This window comes from Scyliorhinus canicula, chromosome 1 (assembly GCF_902713615.1).
Source record: "Scyliorhinus canicula chromosome 1, sScyCan1.1, whole genome shotgun sequence".
In the NCBI taxonomy this organism is placed as follows: Eukaryota; Metazoa; Chordata; class Chondrichthyes; order Carcharhiniformes; family Scyliorhinidae; genus Scyliorhinus; species Scyliorhinus canicula.
Window position 1 is genome coordinate 116,110,675 of NC_052146.1, and position 10,837 is coordinate 116,121,511.

Sequence of the window (10,837 nt, forward strand, 5' to 3'; positions counted from 1 at the left end):
GAGCAACATGCCATTTAACCTATTCCAACTATTTTTGAAAATATCCATATAGTTTCTTTAAAATTCAACAAATTTTGTAGAGAACTTTAACAAACGGTGGCCTATTTGTAGCAGTGTTACTGCCATTTGCTTTGAAAAATAAAGATGCGTTGTGTTTTACAAGAACACTGGGATCGATAGATAAATGGTGTGTTTAGGTGTTTTTTCCATACCTCTAAATTCAGTGCATGTAGGCTAATAAAGGGATCGTGGTCAAGCAAATGTGGTGGCCAGCGAAATAAATATTCAAGAATGACCTGCAATAGTGCTACATGGTCACGGTGAGGACTATAGCCCCACTGTTGCATCTTGCCACCATTGTCACACCACCTTCTTTGCCGACCAGGTATTTTGACTTGATGGCCATTTGGTCATAATTGGCTGAGGACTTGTCACTTTTTCTTCACATCATGAAGAATACAATCTTTGAAAGGGAAAAAAAAAGCCTTTCTTCCCCTGTAAAGAGAAATAAACCTGAAAAGTGTAAATGATGCAGAGGAATTTGAAACGGTTCAACAAATCAAAATGGAAATGCATCATGCCCTACTCTGCTGGATAGCATTTTGGAACTCCTTTCCCTCCACAATTTAAGGAACTCAAAATGGACTTGGGAGAGCTGGAAGGGGGCATGAAAAGCCCTGGCGGGAAGGATTAGGAAAAACCCCAAGGCGTTCCACACTTATGTGAGAAATAAGAGGATGATCAGAGTGAGACTAGGGCCAATCGAGGATAGTGGAGGGAATTTGTGCCTAGAGTCTGAGGACGTAGGGGAGTCCCCAAATGAATATTTTGCTTCCGTATCCACTATAGAGAGGGACCTTTTTGCTCTTGAGAACAGCATGAACCAGGTTAATAGGCTCAAAAAAGTTGATATTAAGAAGGAGGATGTACTGCAAATTTTGAAAAGCATTAGGATAGATAAGTCCCCTGGGCCTGACGGAATATACCCAAAGTTACTACGGGAAACAAGGGAGAGATTGCTCTGCCGTTGGTGATGATCTTTGCGTCCTCACTTTCCACTGGAGTAGTACCGGTTGATTGGAGGGAGGCGAATGTTGTTCCCCTGTTCAAGAAAGGGAATAGGGAAATCCCTGGTTACGCCTGTGGTGAGCAAAATGCAGGAAAGGATTCTGAGAGATAGGATTTATGATTATTTAGAAAAACATTGATTAAAGATAGTCAGCATGGCTTTGTGAGGGGCAGGTCATGCCTCACAAGCCTCATTGAATTCTTTGAGGAGACACATTGATGAAGGCCGGGCAGTGGATGTGGTGTATATGGATTTCAGTAAGGCATTTGATAAGGTTCCCCATGGACAGCTCATTCAGAAAGTCAGGGAGCATGGGATACAGCGAAATTTGGCTGTCTGGATACAGAATTGGCTGGCTGAAAGAAGACAGCAAATGGTCGTGGATGGAAAGTATTCCGCCTGGAGATTGGTGACCAGTGGTGTCCCACAGGGATCTGTTCTGGGACCTCTGCTCTTTGTGGTTTTTATAAATGACTTGGATGAGGAAGTGGAAGGGTGGGTTAGTAAGTTTGCCGATGACACGAGGTTGGTAGAGTTGTGGATGGTGTCGAGGGCTGTTGCAGGTTACAACAGGACATTGACAGGATGCAGAGCTGGGCTGAGAAGTGGCAGATGGAGTTCAACCTAAATGAATATGAAGTTATTCATTTTGGAAGGTCGAATTTGAATGCTGAATACAGGGTTAAAAGGCAGGATCCTTGGAAGTGTGGTGGAATAGAGGGATCTTGGGGTCCACGTACATAGATCGCTCAAAGTTGCTACCCAGGTTGATAGGGTTGTTAAGAAGGCGTATGGTGTGTTGGCTTTAATTAACAGGGGGATTGAGTTTAAGAGCCACGAGGTTTTGCTGCAGCTTTATAAAACCCTGGGTTAGATCACACTTGGAATATTGTGTCCAGTTCTGGTCGCCTAATTATAGGAAGGATGTGGATGCTTTGGAGAGGGTTCAAAGGAGATTTACCAGGATGCTGCCTGGACTGGAGGGAATGTCTTATGAAGAAAGGTTGAGGGAGCTAGGGCTTTTCTCACTGGAGCGAAGAAGGAAGAGAGGTGACTTGATAGAGGTGTACAAGGTGATGAGAGGCATGGATAGCGTGGATAGCCAGAGACTTTTCCTCAGGGCAGAAATGGCCGTCACGAGGGAACATAATTTTAAGGTGATTGGAGGAAGGTATAGGGGAGATGTCAGAGGTCGGTTCTTTACACAGAGAGTGGTGGGTGCATGGAATGTACTGCCAGCAGAGGTGATGGAGTCAGAGTCATTAGGGACATTTAAGCATCTTTTGGACAGGTACATGGACAGTAGGTTAGGTCGATCTTAAATTAGGATAAGTGATTGGCACAACATCGTGGGCCAAAGGCCTGTACTGTGTGTACTGTTCTATGTAATTTGTACTGTAGCAGCTGAAACAATGTCGAGTGCCAAAGATTTATTAATTGTATTCAGGTCATACTTTGGATTTCCAAAGAGTTTGGAGGAAAAAATAAATAAATGTTCATATTGAAAGTAGGCATATAGGATGCCATTCAAACTGCTTGGTTCTTTGCTTTTATTTGATTAGGAAAATAAAGAAAATTGTGGTATTGATGTCTCGCAACTCTTGGTATCAAACGTAAACTAAACCAGAGACACTTGTAAAACAAAAGTGGCATATTTTTCCAACAAAGTCTGAACTTAAGAAATGTCAAAACATTCCCCAGCACAACTTGTACTTAGTCTTAAATTATGTGATTGCTGAAATAACTATACTTCCACACAATAATGTAGCAACTGTATTCAGGGTACTGGATATGTGTGAATACAGTTTGGGGTAGTTCAGTGTTCTTCAAACTTTTTTTCTGGGGACCCATTTTTACCAACTGGCCAACCTTCGCAACCCACGCTGGCCGACCTTCGCGACCCAAGCTGGCCGACCCACGCTGGCCGACCTTCGCGACTCACGCTGGCCGTCCTGCGCGACCCACCATTTTCTCTTACCTTGTTTGTGCTGACAAAAATGGAGGAAATGGTTTTGGGTCCCTTTGGCACTCGTACACTCTCCTCCAATGGAACGTGTTGGATGAAGTGAAGCCTTCTGGTGACGGAAAGTATGGAGTCTCCATCTGTCCAAAGTTCTGAATTGTTTTCCTGTAAAATTTTATCAAATAAACCTCTCCCCCCGAACTTTTAAAAAAAAAATACAATGAGTAAAATAAATGAAAAAAATTAATAAAACCCCCCTGAACTTGTAAGAAAAATAAAATGAATAAAATAAATGAAAAAAATAAAAATTAAATGAATAACATAAATGAATAAATGAATAAAAACCACTACAGAACTTGTAAAACAAAAAGCTGCAACCGTTTTTTAAAAATAGCGGCCGCACTGCGCATGCGTGCCCGATTATCGCTGCACATGCGCAATGCGGGCGAATTTTTTTTTTAACATGTTCGCGGCCGCTTGCAGTCAGCGTTATGAAAAGCCAGCTGCTACGCGGGGATTTGTGTGATCCGGAGCGCCGCGGAGAATGGCTCCGCGACCCTCCCGACACCCACCCGCGAGTCGCGCCCCCGACTTTGCAGGCTGAGAGTAGAGGCAGCGTATTTACACTGACAAAAGGGTGTTTTCTCCAGTTATAATTGCATTCTGGGAAAGGCCTGGGCCTTTTCGTGCCATAATTTGGAGATTGTACTGATGGGGAATTCGGATCATTCCTCAGTGATCATGGGTTTCCTCCGGGCGCTCCGGTTTCCTCCCACAGTCCAAAGATGTGCAGGTTAGATGGATTGGCCATGATAACCTGTGTGTCCTAAAAGGTTAGGAGGGGTTATTGGGTTACGGGGATAGGGTGGAAGTGAGGGCTTAAGTGGGTCTGTGCAGACTCAATGGACCGAATGGTCTCCTTCTGCACTGTATGTTCTATGTACCTGTTGCTGTCTTGTGAGCTTACAGCTGTAGAAAACAGGAAAATAAAGTACACTGAGAAATAAAAAAATTAGAGGGGATCTGAAGGTCACAGCAGAATGGAATTATGGGGATGGACATTCCTTCAAGATCGGGGGCAATAACCACTGGCAACCACTTTGGAGTACAAATGCCTCTCCTTCTGTTATGTAAAAGCTTTAAAAAGCTGCTTTGCAAGTGACAGGAATGTTTGGCAGGTCACATTTAACCTTCCACACAGGCCCATCAGTTAGTGATTTGCATATAGTTAGATTTCTCACTCAAGTTCCCACACTCTGATTTGCATAGTTCTGTCTCCAAAGGACAATCATGTTAAAATTCTTTCTGATTTGATGGGCAAGTAAGGAGGCTTATTTTTGTGGTTCAATAAGCAGCACTCTTCCCTCTGAAGGCAGTGGCTTTAAGTCCTTCTGCAAAGGCTTGGACCAATAATCTAGGCTAACATTTCTGTACCACTATTGAAGGAGTGCTGCACTGTTGGAGGTCCACTCTTTAGACAAGCTATTAAACTCATGCCCTGCCTGCCCTCCCTGATGAATAAGAAAGATGCCACAACACGAATTTGAAGAAGAGCGGGGCGTGTCCTCACTGATAATTAACCCTTAACAAGCATGAGTGACTAAAATTAATGATCTGGTTATTTATCACAATGCTGCTTGTGGGGGCTTACAGTGAATTTTACAGCCGTGACTATTCTTTGAAAGTACTTGAATACCTGTAAAGCGATTTGAGATATCCTGAGTGATGCAGCAGTGCTAACTACTGGACTACCATGCCGCACCGAGTCCAGTTCACCAATTGCCCTTACATTTGCTGACTTAAATTGTCTCCCAGTTAAAAAATGGCTTGATTTTAAAACTCACATCCTCATTTTCAAATCCCTCCACGGCCTCTCCCTTCCCTATCCCTGTCATCTTCCATGATCTATCTACAATGATTCTGGACTCTCGAGCATCCCTAATTTTAATTGCTCCAATATTGGCAGTCATACCTTCAGCGTCCAAGGCCCAATCCTCTCAACCTCGCTCTCCTCCTTTAAGATGCTCCTCAAAATGTACCTCTTTGATCACACTTTGGTTATCTGCACTAGCTGCTGTCTCCTTGCGCAGTTCAATATGAAATTGTGCTTTATAGCGCTCCTGTGAATTACATAGGATGTTTTGTTACTTTAGAAGTGTTATATTGGTAAGTTAACATGATACCAAGGTTAAAATTCTTGCCACTTATTTATATTAACACTCAACCCACCACCATTGTGGGTGGGGTCTTGAGATGTGCAGCCGAGAGCATGCCTGTTTTAAGGGGTAGCCTCCTGTAGATTGCAAATCCATGTCCTAACACTGACTGCACATAGAACTCCAATTGCAATTTTGAGATGCAAATGTGCAAAACATGCACCATTATTAGTTCACTGAGCATGAGCTGTGTCCTCTATCGAATTAATACTGACATTTCCCCTTCCCAGTTAATACTGACATCCTCTCAATTAATGCTAAGACCTTCCCCTCCCAATTGATACTGTTTTCTCGTTACAGGTATGACTGATTCTGATATTTTCCTACATTATCAGAACCTGTTTGACGGGTTCTAGATGTGAAGCTGGCTCATGCCAAAAAAACAAAATAGATTTGTAGCTAATTTTTTTTTCTGTATAGAACCATAGAATTCCTACAGTGCAGAAGGAGGCCATTCAGCCAATCGAGCATGGTAGCATAGTGGTTAGCACAATTGCTTCACAGCTCCAGGGTCCCAGGTTCAATTCCCTGTTTAGGTCACTGTCTGTGCGGAGTCTGCACATTCTCCCTGTGTGTGCATGGGTTTCCTCCGGGTGCTCTGGTTTCCTCCCATAGTCCAAAGATGTGCAGGTTAGGTGGATTGGCCATGCTAAATTACTCCTAGTGTCCACAATTGCCCTTAGTGTTGGGTGGGGTTACTGGGTTATGGAGATAGGGTGGAGGTGTGGGCTTGGGCTCTTTCCAGGAGCCGGTACAGACCCGATGGGCCGAATGGCCTCTTTCTGCACTGCAAATTCTATGATTCTATGAGCCTACACCAACCCTCTGAAAGAGACCCCTATATAGGCCCACCCTTCGCTCTATCCCTGTACGTCCACCTAACCTGCATATCTTTGGATTGTGGGAGGAAAACCAGAGGAAAACCATGCAGGCACGGGGAGAACGTGCAAACTCCACACAGTCACCCAAGGCCTGATTTTCTTTCGATTAATGTTCACAGAAGAATCACTTAAACTCTATTTGGAGACTGATTCCATATTTGACCATCACTTTTATTTGGTTTCAAATTAAAAACCTGGGCAATAATTTCTAAGTCAGTAGTAGTACTACCCATGTACCCTGGTTAGATGGCTGACTCATGATCGGCCTGGTGCTGGCCCGGAACCCCATTTGGGGTTCTCCCAGGATTCACCTGGCGCGCCCAAATCCGTGCCAGGTGCAATGCGATCGCTGAATCGTGCCCAATATCTTTTAATTTCACCTTTGATTATCCTCCCATTTTGTGAGAATTCTGTATATCTCCCAGAAACTGTGAGGGTATCAGGTTCTACCCAAAGATCTTATCAGTTGCATTCACAGATGTGAAGCATGAACAATCAATTCTTTTAAACATTAGTTCGTGGAAGAGAGATAGAACTTGTGGTTTCACAGAGAGTTTGGAATGGTGCCATGCTTAGGCAGGTCACTTGGGGGCAATGGATTGTGCCCAGGGCTTCTGTCATTTCTGGATAGAACATCATTTATTGTGGCTGCGCAGGCTGATTCATTAGGATAGTTCCTTCCATTGCTGGCACTGATGGGTAGCATTGGCCCAATGTCGACAGAAGGTTTCTCCTTCCAGTGGATATCTTTTCTGCCATCTGGTCATTCCCTTTGTCCTCTGCTTCCTCCATACCCTTACTGACTGCTTACCTCCGAGCATTCTGGTCAGCAACAAGGGCCTCCCACGCACTGACTCCAATCCTAGTTAATTTGAAATTTTACTTGCAGACATCCTTGCAGTGCAGTCGTGAGTGACCGCTTGGCCGAGGTGGGGCCACAGCCAATGGTGGGGCCACAGCCAATGGTGGTGAGGGTGGGGGGTTGCAGCCTGAGACAAATGTGAGGTCGCCGGCCTAACATTGGGGTGTGAGCCAGTGAAACCTTCAGGAAGGTACAGAGGAGGTGCTAGTGCTGGCTAATGGCTGTCAAGATGAGCAGCAGGTGACCCTCAACCTCCAGACCCGGGTTCAGGAGGGTGGTAGGCAACCAACCAAAAAGAACAGCGGCCACCAGGTAAGATAGCTAGCAGAGGCAGCCAGGTAACAGCACACATGGCCATCGAGGGTCAAGGCTTGACTACCTGAGTGAGAGGAGAGCCGAGCAGCAATCGGGAGGTACGACGAAGGCCAGGCAATCATGTCTCAGGGAATTGGGGAGAAGTGGCCAGCGGGAGCGGGGTGACTTGAACAGAGTCAGAGGTCACCCAGGCAGGACTGAGAGTGAGAGGGCTGGACAGCAACCAACATCTTCTTTCTTCTTGTTGTTTTTGTATGTTGGACTTACTGTATTTTCTAGTGCAGGTCATTTCTCTCTCTGGTGTCTTTTATGCTGCCCGTCTTCTTTGACCCAGCCATCAGAATCGGCTGAGGGTCAACATTCTGGGGATCAGTGCAACTGGTGTATTTCCATATTCAGCACTCTGTCCTGTCAGGAGATGCCCAATATTTCTCTGACCCAGCCGTGGTGGAAGCCGATCCGCCACTTTTCTTAGCTTGCATAAATTGTTGATGCTTGACTGCTGTAAAGGAGGGTACAGAGAGCAGCTGGTAAACACAGAGCTTCCTATTTTCAGTTTGTTTGCTGTTGGTCCACACTCAACTTTAAAGTGACAGGGGCAGCACGGAGGCGCAGTGGTTAGCACTGTGCCTCACAGCGCCAAGGTCCCAGGTTTGATCCCGGCTCTGGGTCACTGTCCGTGTGATTTTGCACATTCTCCCCGTGTCTGCGTGGGTTTCGCCCTCACAACCCAAAGATGTGCCGGGTAGGTGGGTTGGCCTCAATAAATTTCCCCTTAATTGGGAAAAATGGATTGGGTACTCTAAATGTATTTCAAAAAGCTTTGACCTGACAGCTGCACCCTTGGCAATCCTACTGCTAAATTCAGCATCAAGGGACTGGTTATTTTCTTTTAGAAAACATTTTATTGAAGCATTTGTAATTTTCACAGTTTAACAAATTAACATTCTAAACCGCCTAGTGGCCTGACACACGCAACATTATTACAATAATATAACCAACTAACCCCCGCCCTAGCTCCTAACTACCTGTATATTAGACTCCCTGGGCGGGATTCTCCCTTCTGGGGGCTAAGTCCCCATGCCAGCCAGAAAAGGGGCGGAAATCACTCTGGACTTTTTCCTAGAAAGTCCAGGGTGACTCTCCATCTTCAAGGGGGCTAGCAGGGCCCCGGCGTGCGTCCCGCAGCTCCAGCTTTGTGCTGGCTCCCGCGCAAAATGGCAGAGCCGTACAGGGGCTCAGCGCGGAGGAACATAGGCCCCACCCCGGAATGAGCGTACCCGCCGATTGGTAGCTACTGATCATGGGCTTGGCCACTGTGGAGGCCCCTCCCGGAGTCGGATCCCCCCGTCCCCACCAGGACGGTCCCCGCAGCCAGAATGCCGATGTCCCGTCGGGTGGGACCACATATGAACCATGCCGGCGGGACTCAGTGGGCTCTCGGCCCGTCAAGCACGGAGAATCGCCACAGGAGCCGCTTTCAACGGCCCCCAACTGGCACCGCGTTGCCCGCGCACGCGCAACTCGCGGCGATTCTCCAGTCGCCGGAGAATTGTGTGCCGGTGTGGAAGCCTATTTTGGGTAATTCTTCGCCCCCGTGCCGAGCGCGATTTCAGAGCGGAGGTTCGGGGAAACCCGCCCAACCTCTCTTATTTTACACTGCCATGCCTCTCAATGTTTCTACCCACCTTTCCCCACCCCCCCCCCCCCCTTTCTGCTGATGTCCAGTGTTCCTTAAAAAACGGACATGCTCAGAACATGTGTAGGCGTTTTGCCGGGTTACCCGCACACAGCCCACGCCTATCCCCCACTTCCTCAAAAAACCTATTCATCCGGGCCACAGTTTTATGGGCCCTATGAACCACCTTGAACTGGATCAAGCTAAGCCTGGCACACAACGAGAATGAACTGACTCTCTTCAAGGCCTTTTCCCGTAGTCCGACTTCCAACTCCCCTCCCAACTCCTCCTCCTACTTCCTCTTCACCTCCCCGATAGGGAACCCTTCCCACTCCATCAACTCCTTGTATATCTCCAAAGCCTTCACCTACCCAACCCCGTTTTTGACCTCATTTTATCCTGTAGCCCCCTTAGAGGGAAGCGAGGGAAGCTTGGAACCTGCCTCCGGACAAAGTCCTGTACCTGCAGGTACCAAAACCGTTCCCACCTGGCAACTCAAACTCCTCCTCTCGCTCCTCCAGTCTGGGGAAACCCTCCTCAATGAAGAGATCCCCAAATCTCTCTATCCCTGCCCGCTGCCACCTCCAAAAGCCCCCCCCCCCCCCCCCCCCGAGCAAACCTGTGATTATCACATATCGGTGACCATATTGACACCCCCTCCGAAATCATTCCTTAGTTTTTCCTAGAAAGTCCAGGGTGACTCCATCTTCAAGGGGGCTAGCAGGGCCTCGGCGTGCGTCCCACAGCTCTGGCTGCCGCGGGGCCCTGCAGTTACACCTGCGCGGCCGGCCGCGGGTCCAGGCATGCGCACGGCAGCCGTCTTCACTGTCATGTGCTGTCTCCATTGTCCCCACACCCTCAGGGCTGCCATCACCACCGGGCTTGTGGAGTACCGAGCCGGTGAGAACGGCAGGGGCGCCGTTAGTAAAGCCTCCAAACTCGTACCCTTGCAAGATGCTGCCTTCACTCGCTCCCACACAGACCCCTCCCCCACTACCCACTTCCTAACCATCGATATGTTGGCGGCCCAGTAATAGTTAATAAAGTTCAGAAGGGCCAAGCTCCCCTCCCCGCACCGCCAAAAGTATCTTTTTCACCTTCGGGGTCTTACCAGCTCATACAAAACCCGAGACTGGCGCGTTCACCTTCCTGATAAAAGCCTTAGGGATAAACATTGGAAGACATTGAAAAACAAAGAGCAATCTCGGGAGGACTGTCACCTTCACAATCTGTACCCTCCCCACCAATAACAGCAGGAGCACGTCCCACCTACGCAAGTCTCCTTTCATTTGCTCGACCACCCTACCCAGATTTAACTTAATGAACTGATCCCAGTCCCGAGCCACCTGGATCCCCAGATACCTAAAACTCTTCTCCACCACTTTAAAGGGTAACTCCCTCAGTCACCTCTCCTGCCCCGTATCTGGATTGCGAACAACTCGCTCTTACCCATATTTAACTTATAGCCTGAGAACTGACCAAATTCCTCCATTATCTCCATAATTCCATGCATCGCCCCCAATGGGTCTGTTATGTAAAGGAGCAAATCGTCCGTGCAGAGCGAGACCCTATGCTCCAATCCCCTATCACTATCCCCCACCAAACATTCGATGACCTAAGGGCCATTGCCAAGGGCTCTATGACCAGGGTAAACAGTAATGGGGAGAACGGACATCCCTGTTTTGTCCCCCTACACAAACTAAAGTATTCTGACTGGGACCGGTTGTTCCTTACATTTGCAACCGGTGCTTTGTATAGCAACAGGACCCAATCCATAAATTCCTGCCAGAACCCAAGCCTTCCTAGGATATCCCACAAGTACTTCCAATCCACCCGATCAAAGGCCTTTTCTG